Here is a 15,296-nt window from a genome sequence, read left to right on the forward strand (position 1 = left end):
TTGCAGGGGTATTTAATTATCAAGGTGCCAGGCAGCTTGAGGCAAGAGCTTATCAGAAGCAGGAGGAGAATATTAAATGATACCTGCACCCAGTGTAAGGAAGTAGCTATCATCCCCACAGAGCAGTCTACTGGATGCCGCACTCTTCCATTTACTTCTCCCCAGTTCATGCCACTGAGTCGGGACAGTGAGCTCTGAACCCGGAGTGATTTTTCTTAATGTCTTTATATAGATGAGTTAACTCAAAGCCTTTCCAACATAAGCATGTTTTTCTGTTCCTTCATCCTGACCTTGGCATTTTCTTTCTCCACTCCAAGTTCTGTGCTGTCCTCTGGCCAGCTTTGCCTCTCATTTGTCAATGTTATTATTGAATTTTCAAATGCCAGTAGTGCACATAAATCAATGGCTGGCTTCTCCCCAGTGGCATATCCCTGCCACATGTGGTCATTCATTTTTTTTAATAAGTCCTCCTCTCCTTTCACCCATTTATAAAAATGCATCTTGTTCGCCTGCTGCCGTCCATCATTCGGTGAGTCCAGCTATTTGTTGCCCCTGAGTGCTTATTCATCAACGTTTTCAAAAGCAAAATCACTCTTCGCCTCCTGCTCTTATTGTGCCATCAATCTCGACTGGGGATCAATAAACCTTGCTTTTGCAATTTTTCCCCCATCGTCCTGTAGTAGCTTTTCCAAAGTCTAGCCTTTGTATTTACATTTTTAACTGATCGTCAGAAGTAGGACAATGACAGCGCCGAGGAGCAGGACGCTTACACTTGCTCCCAGTGTGGCTATAAGTGGCCCAGCATCAGTCATCTCACTTGGGGACCCTGAGAATTGAATACTCATCTCTTTCCCGGTTTGCTCTGGCCCTGCGGAAGGAGCGGTAAATGGAGAGAAGATGACCCCTGGCCCCCCAGTTCTGGCAGACATTAGCCCTGGGGACTAGAACTGGGTGAATATTTTTCTTCTAAACATAATTTACATGGAAAATAGCTTTTCACTGAGAACTGAAAAGTCATTTTTATGATTTTTTCAATAATAACAAACGAAACTAGAACTATTTTTTTTTTCAAAAAAAAAAAAAACCCTTTCTCTTTCAAATACACACTTAAAAGCCTGGCATTTAGTTTCTGAAATGGGTTCCAAGAAAACAGACTATTTTATTTTTTGACCAAAAATGTTTTCCAAAGCTGAATATTTTTACATGCATTTTGAAAAAGCTAAATGTTTCAGTTATCAGTTATCAGTTTTATCTTTTCATTGAAATTCTAAAAAAAAAAAAAAAAAAAAACCTCTGAAGCCAAAAACAATTCCAGCACAACCGATCAGCTTGCTGTAATCACGACGAGCGCGCCGCGCCAGCCCCCTTCCCGCTCACTGACCTGCTACCTCGGCCGCGCCGCGGGCGGCTGCCCCCGGGCCGGACCCGCTGCCCCCTTTCCGAGGCCGGGACGGCGCGCCGGCTCCGTGGGCCAGGCGCCGTTTCCGTTTTCCCTTCTCCGCTTCGGCCCGCTGGGGCCCTCCGGCCCCTGCTGCCACCCGCGGCGGCCTGGGGCAGCCTGCCCCCCGGTCACCGCAGCCACCGCGCGGCCTGGTGGCCCCAGCGTGGCCGGGCGCAGCCTCGTGACCCCCCGTCACCGACGAGGCCCGGGGAAGCAGCCGCCCCGAATTTCTCCGAAGGCAGAACCCGAACGGAAGGAGAGAGGCGGCAGATGGAAGCCTGCGCCAAGACAATAAATTCAGGCCACAATCACGAACGTTTTGTGGTTTGACACTTAATTGATTAACTAATTTGAGGCAACAAGATTTAGTGTAGCTGTAGATTAGTGTCGAAGGGATAATTACGGCTGAGCTTCCAAACGGCGCTGCCGTCGGCTGCCGTTGCGAGCCGGCAGGAGCAGCGCTCAGGCTCCCGCCTCCGGCCGGTCGGGAGAGGCTCCCGGAAGAGGTCCTCTACGGCTCCGCGCCCGGGGATTGCAGCGGAAAGGTCAGGCGCTGACTTATCAGCATAGACAAAATCCCTTCCTATAATGTATGTGTTTATTCTCAAATTAAATATATTAATGCATTATTTGTTCTTAAAATGTCATTCAATAGATAGTGGGCTCAGGTTTCCTGGCAGACCTTTGAAGCTTAAAGAGTAATGTAATAATAGTGCATTAATCCATAAGCTACACAGTCATCTCCCGGCAGACCCCAAAGCCCAGAACTGGCTTCGAAGCGCTGAATTTGCTGCATCTGTTTCTAGGAATTTCTGTGTAACAATAGTGGACTTGTTGGAGTCCGCTCTGCCAGTTCCAGCATGAAATGCTGCTTTTCTCCCACCCATCTGTTCGGCATTAACATTTGGGCACCTGTAAATGGTGTTTTAGGGGGCAAAGGCAGGTGTCCGTCCCTCTGACAATGTACATCTCCATGCTGCTAGAACGGGTGGGCTGGAGGCACCGGTTCCTGCTCCCCGTGTCCCTGCTGAGAGCAGGTCTTCGGAGCCAAAGTTTGGCTTGGGCCAAGCCCCAGTTTAAGCTGGAGGAAATGCTACATTTGGACTTTTCCCCAGGCTGAATTCTTGGCACAAGCAAATCATCTTTTGGAAAAAAAGAAGTCTTGAAAGAATGTCTCCATCTTTTTCTCCAAATCATCCATCCATCTATCTGTCTGTCTGTCTAGAGATGATAGCTTGAGAGCTATCTAAATGCCAAACCTGATGTTTTGGAGAATTTGGAATCCATCTCTGAACTGCTCTGATTTTAATTCTGCAAGTCTTAATATTTGATTGACAAATACAGCTAAACAATCCATCACAGTTGCCTTATCTAAAAAATGTTAACCTTTTTTCTGTTTATGGAACACGCACATGTGGAACATGTTTTTCTTCCACTGTCTATTTATTCCAATTTATTCAGAGTACTTTTATTTTATAATTTTGTACTGATTTTGCTTGCACTTCCCATCTCCACGTGACGCACCTTTCCCCTCTGATTCCTGGAAAAAAAGGGTTGCTTGCAAACTATGCGTGACTGAATGTGAAAATAGGTTTGAAAAGGAAAAAGGATCTTGGAAAATTCCCAGTGGAAGGAAAGGTTACGCTTTCTGCCCATCCCTTCTTAGGCATCTGAGACTGCCCATGGAGCTAGGCGCTACCCATGGTAAAGTCTTCCTCTGAAGCCTATGTTCAGCCCTGGCACAAGGGATGTCAGGGATGTAGAAAGTGAGTGCTCGCTCCAGTGCCCGCAGGAAGAACTGTGGTATTTTATATTTATGCAGTATGGACAGTGTGGGTTTGGTCTGTGATGGGAGCTTCTAGATGCTACCAGAGAGGCAGTAATAATTATTCGGCTTGTCTCCAAGCCTTTTGAGATAAATGTGAATCTTCTCTTTCAAGCAACCTTGTTGGGCTGCCAACACTGCAAGAGTATTCGACAAAAATTGGTGCTGAGATATGCTCACCGCTGTGGAAGTTATCACTTGTAGTGCTGGCTATTATTAAATTATAGTTATTGCTATAATGATAATAAAAGTAATGTTTGTTAATTGCTAAGGCAAATTAACAGCTTTTGCAATTTCACATTTGGGGAAAAAGCTCAACAGGTTGGTGATGCTGAAAGAGTTAATGGCCTCACAGGGAGCTGAGCTGGGAAGGATCCATCCTATTTCACTCTATTGCAACCCTTTTCTCATTCCTGACCCACCCAAAACAGCTCTCTGCCCTTTAGAGGAGAGCTTCAGCTCTGCTTGCAAATGGCAAATATGAAAATAAATAACTATATAAATGAGTAAGTTTGGCAGGAGGGAAATCCCTCCCTTCCACAACTTCCCAGAACTTCTTTTTTCTTCCCCAACTTGCTGGCGAGGCACACCATACCCAAAGCTCTGTGTAGCGTCTAAACGCCTCCCAAGCTGTTGGCTCTCCCCGAGGGAAGGAGGCAAGGGCGAGTTTCCCTGTCAGAGTGGCACCGCTCTCCTGCGAGGTGGAGGGAGGATTTCCTGGTGTAACCCAGGACCGGAGAGCCATAAAGGTCACTGAGAGAACATGCTGGGATCCTTCTCTTCAGCTCTTGTAATGGTATTAGCAATGACTGTTTCTTACTCAATCATACTCCCAAAGGATTTTCAATAAACTTTTTATGTGCCATAACTGTTACATTAAATAAAGCTGAAAGTATTGAGTAAACTGACTGTAAATCACTTTAGATGCCTTGGAATTACATTAAGTGTGAGAATTATGGATCTTTTGCTGCTTGCAGAAACAGAGACGACAGAGCCAGAAATTTTTATGCTGCCAGCCCTTCTGAAGGCTTTTTTAATTATTTTTTTACGCCGCGCAATAGGCTTCTCGTCCTGTAAATGGCTTGTTCAGGAACGTGTTGGGACCAAGTACCCTCCCTGTGGTGCAGGATCCTATGGTGCCAGTGGATTTTTCTCTTGGTTTTCTCAGTCTGGAAATTCTAATTAAATGCTGGGGTAAGGTTACTGTTAGCAGAGCCGAGCAGGCTGCAGAGTTTTATTGCATCAAGAGTGATTTTCCATTGGTAACCTGACGGCCAATACTTCATCAATATAGATATTTATTTTGATATAAATAAATGCTGTGCAAAGATCTTCTGTCTCTGCTCTTTAGGCGCCTCAGAGGTAGCCTAGACGTACATCACAATTAATACCCCACAGACAGGCATGCAATTTAATAAAAGCAGCCACAAGAGCCCTACATTGCATAATAAATGAGCTTCTCCCCTCCTCTTCCCATGTTCCCCCCTCCCAGGGTGTCCCACTCACCTTTCACTATCCATTATCGACTGGGAGATAAGATGAGCCTTGGAACATGCACTGTGTATTTTGGAACAAAGGAAAGAGCAAAAGGGGGAGAGCAGTCAATCGGGTTGCCTTCCGAGCTTCGCAGGCCTCGAGACCCTCTTGTTACAACCTCCTCTTCCCGTACAGCAATATGTCAGGGATTTTAGATGTCCCAGCCTGGGCAAGGCCCCTCTCAAGTTCAGAGCAGTCAGGCAAGCCTGATACGTCCTTACCCGCTCATCTTGTGTGCGTCATACCCTCCGAAGCCGGGGGTGGTTCTCAGCAGTGCAGTGAGATTGTCAGCCCCAGCGTATCCCAAACAGGCTGGAATGAATGTCTCTCATTATGTATAGGAAGTGAGAAATGAAGAGCAGCGGTGTGGGGAGATTTTGTTTTTGTGTGTTATCGTCACCGCTGAATTAGGAATTTAACTCTCCAAATGAGGCAAGGCAAATGGCAGCCTGGCTGGAATCCAGCGCGGAGCACTAAGGAGCGTGTTTGTCTGCATGTGTGAGAGAGAGGACGAGGGAGAGAGATGTATGCCTGGCTAGAAACGCTGGTCTGCGTTCCTAGCAGAAGCATGGCAAATCAGAGACTCTCGCAAGCCAACATCCTGATGAGGAAATAGTTAGAAAAAGGCTCCCAGTGGGAAAACCTTCTGTTTTGCTGATCTTGTAAATCAGCTGAATTCAGCATGTCACAAGCACGTCTTACAATACACAAGACAATGCCCAGATTTTTGTAGTGCAAAAGCATATTAACCTTTGTGTACTCTTGCCGGGTTTCGACAAAAGATGTCTGTTAAGAACTGCAGGGCTCATTGTAATTGCTTGCCATGTGGGTAAATGATCCAGAGCTGTGTGAAGATAAGGAGAAATTGCTGAAGGCAAATCACCTGGGTTTTATTATGCTTGCCCTAAAAATAATTAGCATGGCCTATGAAATCATACTGTGAGAGGGTTTGTTTCAGAAGGAAACTGTAACCTATATATTGCAGCTTTCTTTCTAGAGAGCTGATTTTTGCTGGGTTTTTTTTCCCTCCCTTTTCCTTTTTTGACTACAGTGAACGACAAATGAACAAGCTTCTATTGCTGTGAATAGCAACAAGGTGACCGCTTACCAGCCTGTAAAATCTGGTATCATCCCTCCTGAAGTCAAAGCTTGACTTTAAGAAAATTCTTACTGGTTTCTCCAAGGAACGTGTCCCTGTGCTGCTGCAGAATCTGGTTTGCCACAGGTAATACTTCTAACTTGAAATTATGGGTAGTGCATTTGCCACCAGGCATAAACATTTACCACCTTTTCTAAGATGAAACAGCTTTGCATGGGAGCAAAGTGAAGTTTTTTTCTGTTTGCTGCATCTATCTGTAACCACAAAAATATCAAGGTCAGAACAGAAAGTAGGAAGTAAAATAGCAACTGCATATGAAATTACAGGCTTGCTGTTTATAAGTGCTAGCTACCAGTGTGAGTTGCAGGTGATCAGAAACCTCTGAAAAGCATTTGTGCACGTAGAGTGTTGCTAGTCCCAAGCATTAAAGGCCCTGAGTCAGCCTTCTTAAGAATCATGTGTTTTGGCTAAAATAATATGAGATACTTTAAAAAAACAAACAAACTGAAACAAACAGTAAATATGGGGTTCTATTTGTTTGAAGCCTTTAGGGATTTTCAAGCTTTCCTCCACCAGCCTCTTTTCTGTTACAGTATTCAGTTGTGTGTCTGGGTCTTTTTGTGTTTTGGTTGGCTGGGTTTCTTAAAACCTGAGGGCATTGAAGGTGTCAGTGGTGTAGATACCTGGCTACAGATACGATGAATTTTATCAGTACAGAAGAGCCTGGAGGCTGCAGAGACTATTGCACATGCCTAATGCTCCCCAGGCTCCCTCTGCAGTCTGGTGGGGAGAGAGGGTCCTCCAAGGACCTCTGCTGCTGCATTACATCACCTACAGGAAGAGTTCCTCTCCCATCACTGACAGCATAAAGAGCTGAGAAAGAACTACCCTCCTAGCTTGGAACTTCTAGGCTGTTTAAGCCCCTTCCAGGGCGATGCCCGGGGTTTCAGGTGGGCAGTTGCTCAAGGATTAACACCACCCTGGCTGCTCACCTACATCCCATCACTACTAATTCCTTGTCTCCTTGGTCTCTTCGCAATTGTATGACTGCAGTGCTGTTTCACTTCGTAGTATCTGCTGTAATCCTTGCGTTATCCTGGAATTTTTTTTCATGGTTCAATTGATAACTTGTGTAGTTTTGCTATGCTTTTCTCTATGGAGAAGATAAAGGGAAGAAGGGCTACTGCCTCAGGAAATCCAACTCAAAAATGTTCAGGTATATTCCTGTTTGTGGTCTAAATGTTTTAAGTATATTCCTTTGCGTAGACTAAACAGCTTTCCGAGCTTGGAGCATCTCCCAGTCCTGGGAACTGAGATCTTCTCTGTCTGCGGTGATAATGCAGAGAAGTTAACGCTGGTTTTCTTCCCTCCTGACCCCCCTTCCTTTTTTCTTTTGGTAATATGTTTGAAGGTTGGGTAGATTACAGTCCAAAACCATTACTCCTTGCTTGATTCTTCGTAGTATTTAAGGTGAGCGAAGGGAAGGCAGAACCACACTGAATTGTTCTTCCAGTGACTCTCCACAATAGCATTTAGTGGTTTCTACACTGGGTGGCTATTACTGTTTTTGCAACATGGGAACCATTTTTGCTTTGTTTTCTTTACTTTTGTTTACTTGTGGCAATAAGTGTCCAGCTGGCCATCATACAGCTTGAAATCTTTGCCATGAGTAAAATTCATCTCTGTATCAAAAACAAACACAAGGTTTATGGATCTTCTTATTGTTTCTGTCAGGCTCAAGTACAACTTGCATGGTGCCTGAGCTTGTGTTAACTTCACTTGATGTTAGTAAGAGTTGAATGGAGCTTACACCTATTGCAAAATGGATGGGACTCTGAAAGGAAGTACAAGTGAGTTTATTCTAGAGTAGCTAGCTCTCCACTAAGTCTTATTTGAGCCCCATGAGCTCTGAATGGTGGTGTATAGATACTATGGGCCTTCTGACTTCCAGCTTTTTTTTTTCCAAACTGAGAGGAAATCGGTGGCAGACAGCGTAACAGCAGCCAATGGCAAAAATTCTCTTAGCTTCCGGGCAGCCAGAATTTCACCCGAACATCTCTGGTGCTGATTCCTACTCTCTGTGCTGCCTTGTCTCATGCCTTGTGTTCACCGGGGGTGTTTGGGAGAGGGGTTGATAGGATGATGGGGGCAGAGCTCTTAGCCTTTTCCTTATTGCTTCATGTGGCTTCATGTTCTGGCCATGATTGAGATGCTCTCCAGCACCTCAGCAGCCCTATGAGTGCCATGTAAGATCACATTTGCGGGTTAGCCTGGAGTACGGTGCCGCAGCCCAGGAGCGGCATGCACCTCGGGGTTATGCTGCTGAGCCCGGACTCCTCCTGGTTTTGGGAGCCCACGTGCTGTGCGCGGTTTGTTGCCAGGATGGTTAGCTGTATCTGACACAAGGGGCTGAGAAACACTCCACTGTGCCAGGCATCGTGACTCTCCAGATCTTCCAGAGCAGGACATGTGTGCGAGAGATGGGCCTCTTGCACAAAGCGTGTACGATTTCAGAGGTGCAGTAATGGGAGCTCTAAGCAGTGAATACTTGCGCTGAGCCCAAACCTGGGCTGTGGCTTTACTTTGTGCTAACAGCCCTTGGGAGCCAGAGAGTTTGTGCTGAGATGGCTGATGCAAGATAAAGGCTGGATGATGTTCCCATGCCACCATCATGCGGCCATAGGGCTGTGCTTTCCCTTTGGCTTGTTCTCTGAAGCCCTCCAGGTACCACATGCTTACTCTGGTGTCTAAGGACTTGAGAGCCCTGTTACTGAATCTCCAGTGCCTCTCGGGCAGTTGTAAATGTCAGCAGTTGCTGCTGCACTTCTGGGGAGGAACAGACTGTGATTCTTGGCCTCCCTCTGTCAGGGCTGAGCCCAGTGCATTGCAGCACAGTGAGGATATTCTTTCTGTTGGCCTGGCTTTGGGGACAGTGGAGTCTCACCCGCAGGCACCTTTAAATGCCATCTACATACTCAGCAGTGTTAGAAGGGAAGCAGCTCTAGAGTCCAGGGATTCAGTGACACGTTCACTCAGACTTTTCACACAAGAAAAGTTCTGATAGATGAGGGACGTTTGTCTGTTGCCAGCCCTTGATGTGAAGGGCTATAAATTCAATGATTTCATCACTTGCTAGGAGCATTAGTGTTCTGTGTTATTTATTACCATAGATTTTGGGTGAGCTACATGCAGTTCCTGGTCTGGGCCTATGTTTGTGGAGGGCAGCAGACTTTCTGAGGTAGGTAGTATGTGTCTTGTGGCTCCTGGCCATCAGAAAATGTTGGTAGGCAACTTGTAGGATCAGGGGTGGTGGCTTGCCTTCCCTAGATACAGGGGCCCTTGTCAAAAAAGCAGCACCCTGCTGTGACCACAAGACTTCAGGCAGAACATGTCAAGGTATTCTTTGCTGAGCCAGTTCAGGCATTTGTAACTCTTCAGCTTTTAGTGATAGCTGCAGTCTGGATGCCTAAAAAAACCGTTCAGATTTGGTGTGCACTGTTGGAGCTACTGGGCGCGAAAGATTTCTGCACGTCTTGCTGTTTGCTAGCCTTTTGCGTCCTGCTTTAAATGTCAGTTCTGACTACCCCCATTTGTGACTATCCACAAACTAACCCAGTGGGGGGGTTAGTGCTGAATAAGGATTGTTTGTCTATTTGACTCTATTTCCTACTGTGCCGGGTGCTAAAATCTTAATTGTGACTGGTAATAATCTGCACACTCCCTGACAGTATTAGATGGCTTGAGGATGGTTTAAGCAAAGGAAGTTTAATCCATCATTTCTTCTCCAAAACAAAGTCAAACCATATTGATTTGGGCATTGTCTATTGTATATTTACTTTAGTTAAACTGAAGTTTCCATTCTTAGCCTTCAGCAACCAGTAAACGCATTTTCTTTTTAAGTGGCTAGCCCCTATCCGCCCCTGCTGGGATGTTTCATATGTAGTGGACATGAGAATATCGACTGAGTTTTAAAAAATCCATCTCATAGGACATCCACTGTACACAGTTTTTTCCTAGGAATCCTTCTGTATTTGCTTTGTCCAGCTATTTTTTGAGCTTCCTCTTAAAGGTCATGGAGAGTCGTAAAAACCCTGTCCCCCATTATTACACTTCTAAAACAATTGGTTCCATTCTACAGTCATTTGAGGTTGTTTTATTAAACTAAGAGGTCAATCCCTGTACCAATTAGTCATTTCAACAGTACTCACTAGAAAAACAGAAATATACTCTTCTAAAGCTTGCGTTGCATTTAAGATAAAATACAAAAAGCTTACTGAGCATGCAGAAAAAAGCAGACACTGGCCCACAAAGCATAAACCTAGGCTGTTGTTTTACATTTGGCTAATCCCAGGTAACTTGAAATAACGTCTGTGCCCAGATCTAGAGCTAGAGAATGTTCTCTCCTTCGCATGTTGTGAGGTAGCTGAAATTGCAATAAAAACCTGAAATTCAAATGATGATTTGACCCTACACCACCACTCTTTAGTCGTTTAAAAAAAAAAAAAAAATTAGGCCAGAATCCTTCATGGGTATAAACTTTCCCTAAGGCCACCAGTACATCCTGTGTGTCAAAAGAAAATTCAAAAAAACTGAGTAGTGCATTGCATCTAACGTCCTGGGAGGAGTCTAAACAAACTGTTGCTCATTCAGTGAGGTGCTACTCCCTATAATTTTCACAGAGCCATTAAGGACCAATAAACAGAAACAAAAACTAGACTGAATCTGGGCCCAAACTCCCCAACTCAGGCTTATTACCATGATAATAAATCAACTCTTCGGCTGGATTTTTGGCCATCAATTTTTAGGCTTTTTGCAGTGGAAGGTCAGTATCGCTGCTATATTTCCCTCAGAGAGGGGTGAAGTAAGGAACTTGCATAACAGAGCATCCTGTCCTCTATCAAAAGCCAACTCCATGCTCCGTCTGCGAGTCTGCACAGCTAGGTTACTGTTCAGATGCCACCACATGGTGAGGAAAATACTCAGTACTTCTACCTTGAGTCAGATTTATTACAAAGCTGAAAGGTTTTGGAGATGTAACTTTCAACGTGGAGATAGAAAGATTGATTTGGAACTGGTAGATTTTCTCTGACCTAATTCTGCGTATGCTGTTCAATGCCTCTCTGAGCTCCAAAGCTTCAGAAACAGTGCTAGCTTCAACTCTAGCACGGGAATCCCTTTCCTTCCCGATGGTGCATTTTTCTGCAGTGTAACAATGTAAGAAAGGCATTAAATTATATAAACCACAACAGTGCCTGGTCCTTATAGCCCTCAGTGACTTGGAGGCACTAAAGACAATGTGATGTAGCTGTGTAGTAGTTTCCACACTCTGGATTTGTATTATTAAATACCAGAATAAACAGTCATTTCAAACCCACATCATTTGTCAGCTCTTGAGTTATAGTTGCTTTGGTAACTTAGACACCCTCTCCTTCTGCCAAGTTCCCATGCTCTTTGTTTTGAATATGTATAATTTTATGTGTTTGGACTTAAATAACTTCTGCTGTTTCTCCCAGATTCCTCCTGTGCTAGAACCTGCCAGACCCCTTCTGGGGTGGAACAAAGGTGGAGGGACTTCCAAATAGGATAAAAAAGTGTGGGGAGGGGGAACAGGGACTGTGTTCTTGAGAAACACACTTAAATTGTTCATCTCGTTTAAAGGAACTGGGAAGTCATGCAGAAATTGAATCAACTTTCCTGTTAACTCTGGTCACAGATCTTGGAAATATGTGTCTTTCCCATGAAATCCCAGTGGCTTTCTGGAGCTTAGCACTCGCAGGCCATATTTACAAAGTAGTTTAGGACTTAAGAAATGCTTAGATGCTAGAGGGATATGCAAAAATTCCTAACCATATTATGCACCTGACTCCCATTTAAAAACAGCTTGTGCCAGGTGTCTCCATCACCTACATGCTTTTTAAAAATCCCTCTAGAAGTCCATAAGCCTCTTCAGGTATTGCATGCCAGTACCCTTATAGACCTGTTTCGTATGCATGAAATTTGGAGTTTGGCAACATCACTTAAACAAGTTCCTTGTAGAAAAGGATGCAAAAGGAATGTCCCCAAAGACTTCAGCCTTCTGTCAGGGCTCAAGGCAGGTCTCCAGGAGTTCTTGCTAGATACTGAGCTAGCATAAATCAGCATAGCTCAGTTGGCTCTACCTGAACCTGTGCTGACTTGCGCCGGGGGAATATCTAAGATCCCTTGTGCTTCAAGCAGTAGGTGGAACTGGGATTCAGTCCTAGCGAGTTCTAGGTTGTCACAAGCTTCCTGAATCAAACCTTACCTGCCAACATTGCTGCTTGTGTGATGTGATCCATCTTAGCGTGGGCCAAGAGGATGAACTTTTCAGACCCTTTTCTACAGCTGACAAAAGTTAATATGGGCAGAGGTGGGATTAGGGAAGATGCATCCCTAACCTTCCAGGGCTAGATTGGAAATGCACGTTTGAAGTTACCCTCTGGACTTGGGTTTGGTTTTACGTCACCAAAAGGCTGAAATACTGACTGTTGTAGTGATTCAGTTATCCTTTTACAACCTTCTCCTGTCACATTGCTGCAGATGGGGAAAAGGAAGGCCCACTCATTCACTAAGGCTCCACGGGAGGCCACTGGCTCTGCGCTGCCCCATAGCCGTGCTCAGCAGGAGGATGGGGCGTCTCCACACCTTTGAAACTGAGGTGTTTTGTCTCAGAAGTGAAGTTTGGCATGTCCAAACCACCCTTCAGCAGTCCCTAAACATTGTGCTAAGATATGACAGAAGGGTAATGGACATGTGGAGGTAACAGAGGACGACAACATGAACTAGGAGTAAGAAATAGCAGCATTTAGGGCTGGCTAGAGGCTTAAAGATTTCCAAATTGGACTTGGAAAGTAGAAGTGATTTTTTTTTTTTCCTTTTGACCTTTTAGAAACATTCTGAGAGACTCTACACTGCATAAAGAGGCTGGAAGTGAGGGCCTTTGGGGCTGTCTCTTAGCACTGTCCTCTTGGTAAGAAACAGGCATGCTGGGGCTGAGCTGTGCTGGAGAGCTGGCAAACTCTGCTAGATCCCTGCCTGCTGGTCTGCCAGCATTTCTCTGAAACCAGCATGTCCCAGGGAGCACTGCAGTGTGCCAGACTGGTGCTTTCCTACAGAAGTGTTGCCTGGGAAAATTTCGAACTAGTTGCATAGCAGAGCTGTGTAGTGAAGCCTGTGATACTAACAGATGGGTGACCAGTGGGGCAAGGCTGGGGTGCCGGGGCAAAACTCTGAAGTAATCTGGTCTAGATGGACTTCTTTTTGTTTAGGGCGAGCTATCTGTACCATGTTCCAGGTGGTGTGAGCACAGCTGTCCCTATTGCACCCTTTCATGTCTTTCTGCTCTCTGAGGTCGTCCTCAGCAGGAATCGGGGAGCTGATCTCCCAGCACAAAATAAACCAGTGGGTCTGCCCCAGCAGTGCCTGAGGGTAAGGCAGGCGATTACAGGCAGTCACAACAGGCACTTGAGATGCAGTAAAGAGGCCGGAGGAATATCATGGGAGATCAAGGCAGCGTCTAAGATGTGAGCTACTCCCTTCTTCCAAAGGCACCTTCTCTGGCTTTCTCTTCCCTATTCTTCTGCCAGATCTGGAAGTTTTGGGGGAATGCTTTTCTGGCTTGCCTTTAAAAAAAATAAAATAAAAAAACCTCTGAGGAATGCTAGAAAATTAAAGGACAAGACAGACCTGCAGTGTGGGCAAAAGTTATGGCAGCTCCTTAGTTACTTCAAAGTATTCTTCAGGTCGGTGCTCGTTTCACTTATGCTTGAGGCAGAACAGAGAATAGCTCCAAGGAGAGAGCTGAGCAAAACAAGTAGCACCCTTCCACTCATGAGATACAAAATTCCTGCCGCACAGGACAGGGAAACAGCAATATCCTTATTTTAATGTGCCATTTCACCTGCAGCAGCTCAGCTAGTGCGATTGTTGCTGTGCAACAGTTCCCTCCAACAGTGATCAGCGTTGCCAGAAACCTTCTGGAGGATTGTTGCCTATTTTCAGTGTTTCCACTTTGCAAGGTACACACTGAGACTTTACTCAAGCTCAGAAGGACTGAGCTTGGCAGGGTTTTGCCATCTCTGCCCACTGCTGAGAGTTAACTTCAGCTTCCCACGTCTGTAGCTGGTAGCTGCTTTGCTCTGCAGCAGAGGTCACTGTACAGCCAGGATAACAGCACAGTGCTAGGAGTACAGACTGCTGTTGGGGACAACCTGGCCTTCCCTGGGAAGTGCACAAGGCTGAGTCAAGTTCCCATTCTTCCTTTGATCCCCATGCATGCTGTCCAAGGGCATTTCCCCTGGAGGGACACATTGGAATGAAGGGAGCCAGCTAGGGAGAAAATGTCCATCCAGCCCTTGGAGAAGTGTGTGTAAAGGGGTAGCTCTGCCAATGCACAAAGGACATCTGACAAGTGCTGTCAGCCACGCATTGATAGTGTGCCAGGACTGGGGGGGAAGCGCAGGGCAACACTCAAGGCAGCAGAGTACAGGCTTCTCAGCTGTACTGTGTATTGAAAAAACGCAGGCTGGAGATGGGGCTGGGATGCCAGGCATCCCATGCTGTCACCCTGAGAGCTAGGAGGGTGTTCCCCTCCCACCTCCATTTCTTCCTTTGTAAGCTGGAATATAATGCCGTTAGTGTGTGGAGGATCACCAAGTACTTCAGATTTTTAAATGTAAAAGCAAGCCCTGCTTGGCACCAGTAACCCCACCTGCCACCATCCCAGTAACAAGCTGAGCTGGACCGGGAAGGCCTTTCCATCATGAGCCCATCCAGTTGGAGTCCCCAACTGAGGACAGGAGATGTGGCTTGGTGAGCTACCTTGGCTGCCTTATGCTGATGCCAGAATGGGATAATGCTGACATCCATCCTGGAGTGCCGCTTTTAAGAAGCGCTTCCAAAAGCTGAGTGCTAAATAATAGGGCCAGCTGGAGTAACTCAGTCCTTAAAATGAGCTCAGTATATTGGGTATGTCTTGGAGGCTGAGCACTTCTGACTGGCAGATCTTGAAAGTCCTGGGCTCCTCTGGCAATGAAGTTCTGCTCACGTGCGGCTCATGTGTGGAAGGGCCACGGCAGACAAAGCCATCAGATAACCTCAGGCAAGGCATTAGAAACTCTTGCCTCCTCTGGGTGGAAAACCAGTCTAAAACAAATAGTTTTTGGGGTACCAGAATTAAGAAATTTGTCTCCTGTTGAATTTTCCTGTTGATATGGGTCTTCTGGATGACTTATAAGCTTCATCTGAACCTTGTGCCCTGACTGGGACTCTGTTTATACTGAGTCTTTGGTGTTTAATAATACATAGGTTCACACTATTACCTTTTTGCTGGCAGGACGTTCATACCCTGTTTTTCTTCTCCCTCTCTGTTACTTTTC

General features: G+C 45.6%; 1 protein-coding gene across 1 annotated transcript in view; it reads left to right on the forward strand.

The window, feature by feature from the left end:
- The window catches only part of KCNU1 (potassium calcium-activated channel subfamily U member 1), a 212,821-nt gene that overhangs the window by 152,247 nt on the left and 45,278 nt on the right, over positions 1–15,296 (forward strand). The window contains exon 34 of the mRNA XM_068920533.1: positions 5,854–6,027. The gene's annotated coding sequence lies outside the window, so the exon portion shown is untranslated. The remainder of the gene's footprint in view (positions 1–5,853; positions 6,028–15,296) is intronic.

This window comes from Struthio camelus, chromosome 27 (genome assembly GCF_040807025.1).
Source record: "Struthio camelus isolate bStrCam1 chromosome 27, bStrCam1.hap1, whole genome shotgun sequence".
Taxonomy (NCBI): Eukaryota; Metazoa; Chordata; class Aves; order Struthioniformes; family Struthionidae; genus Struthio; species Struthio camelus.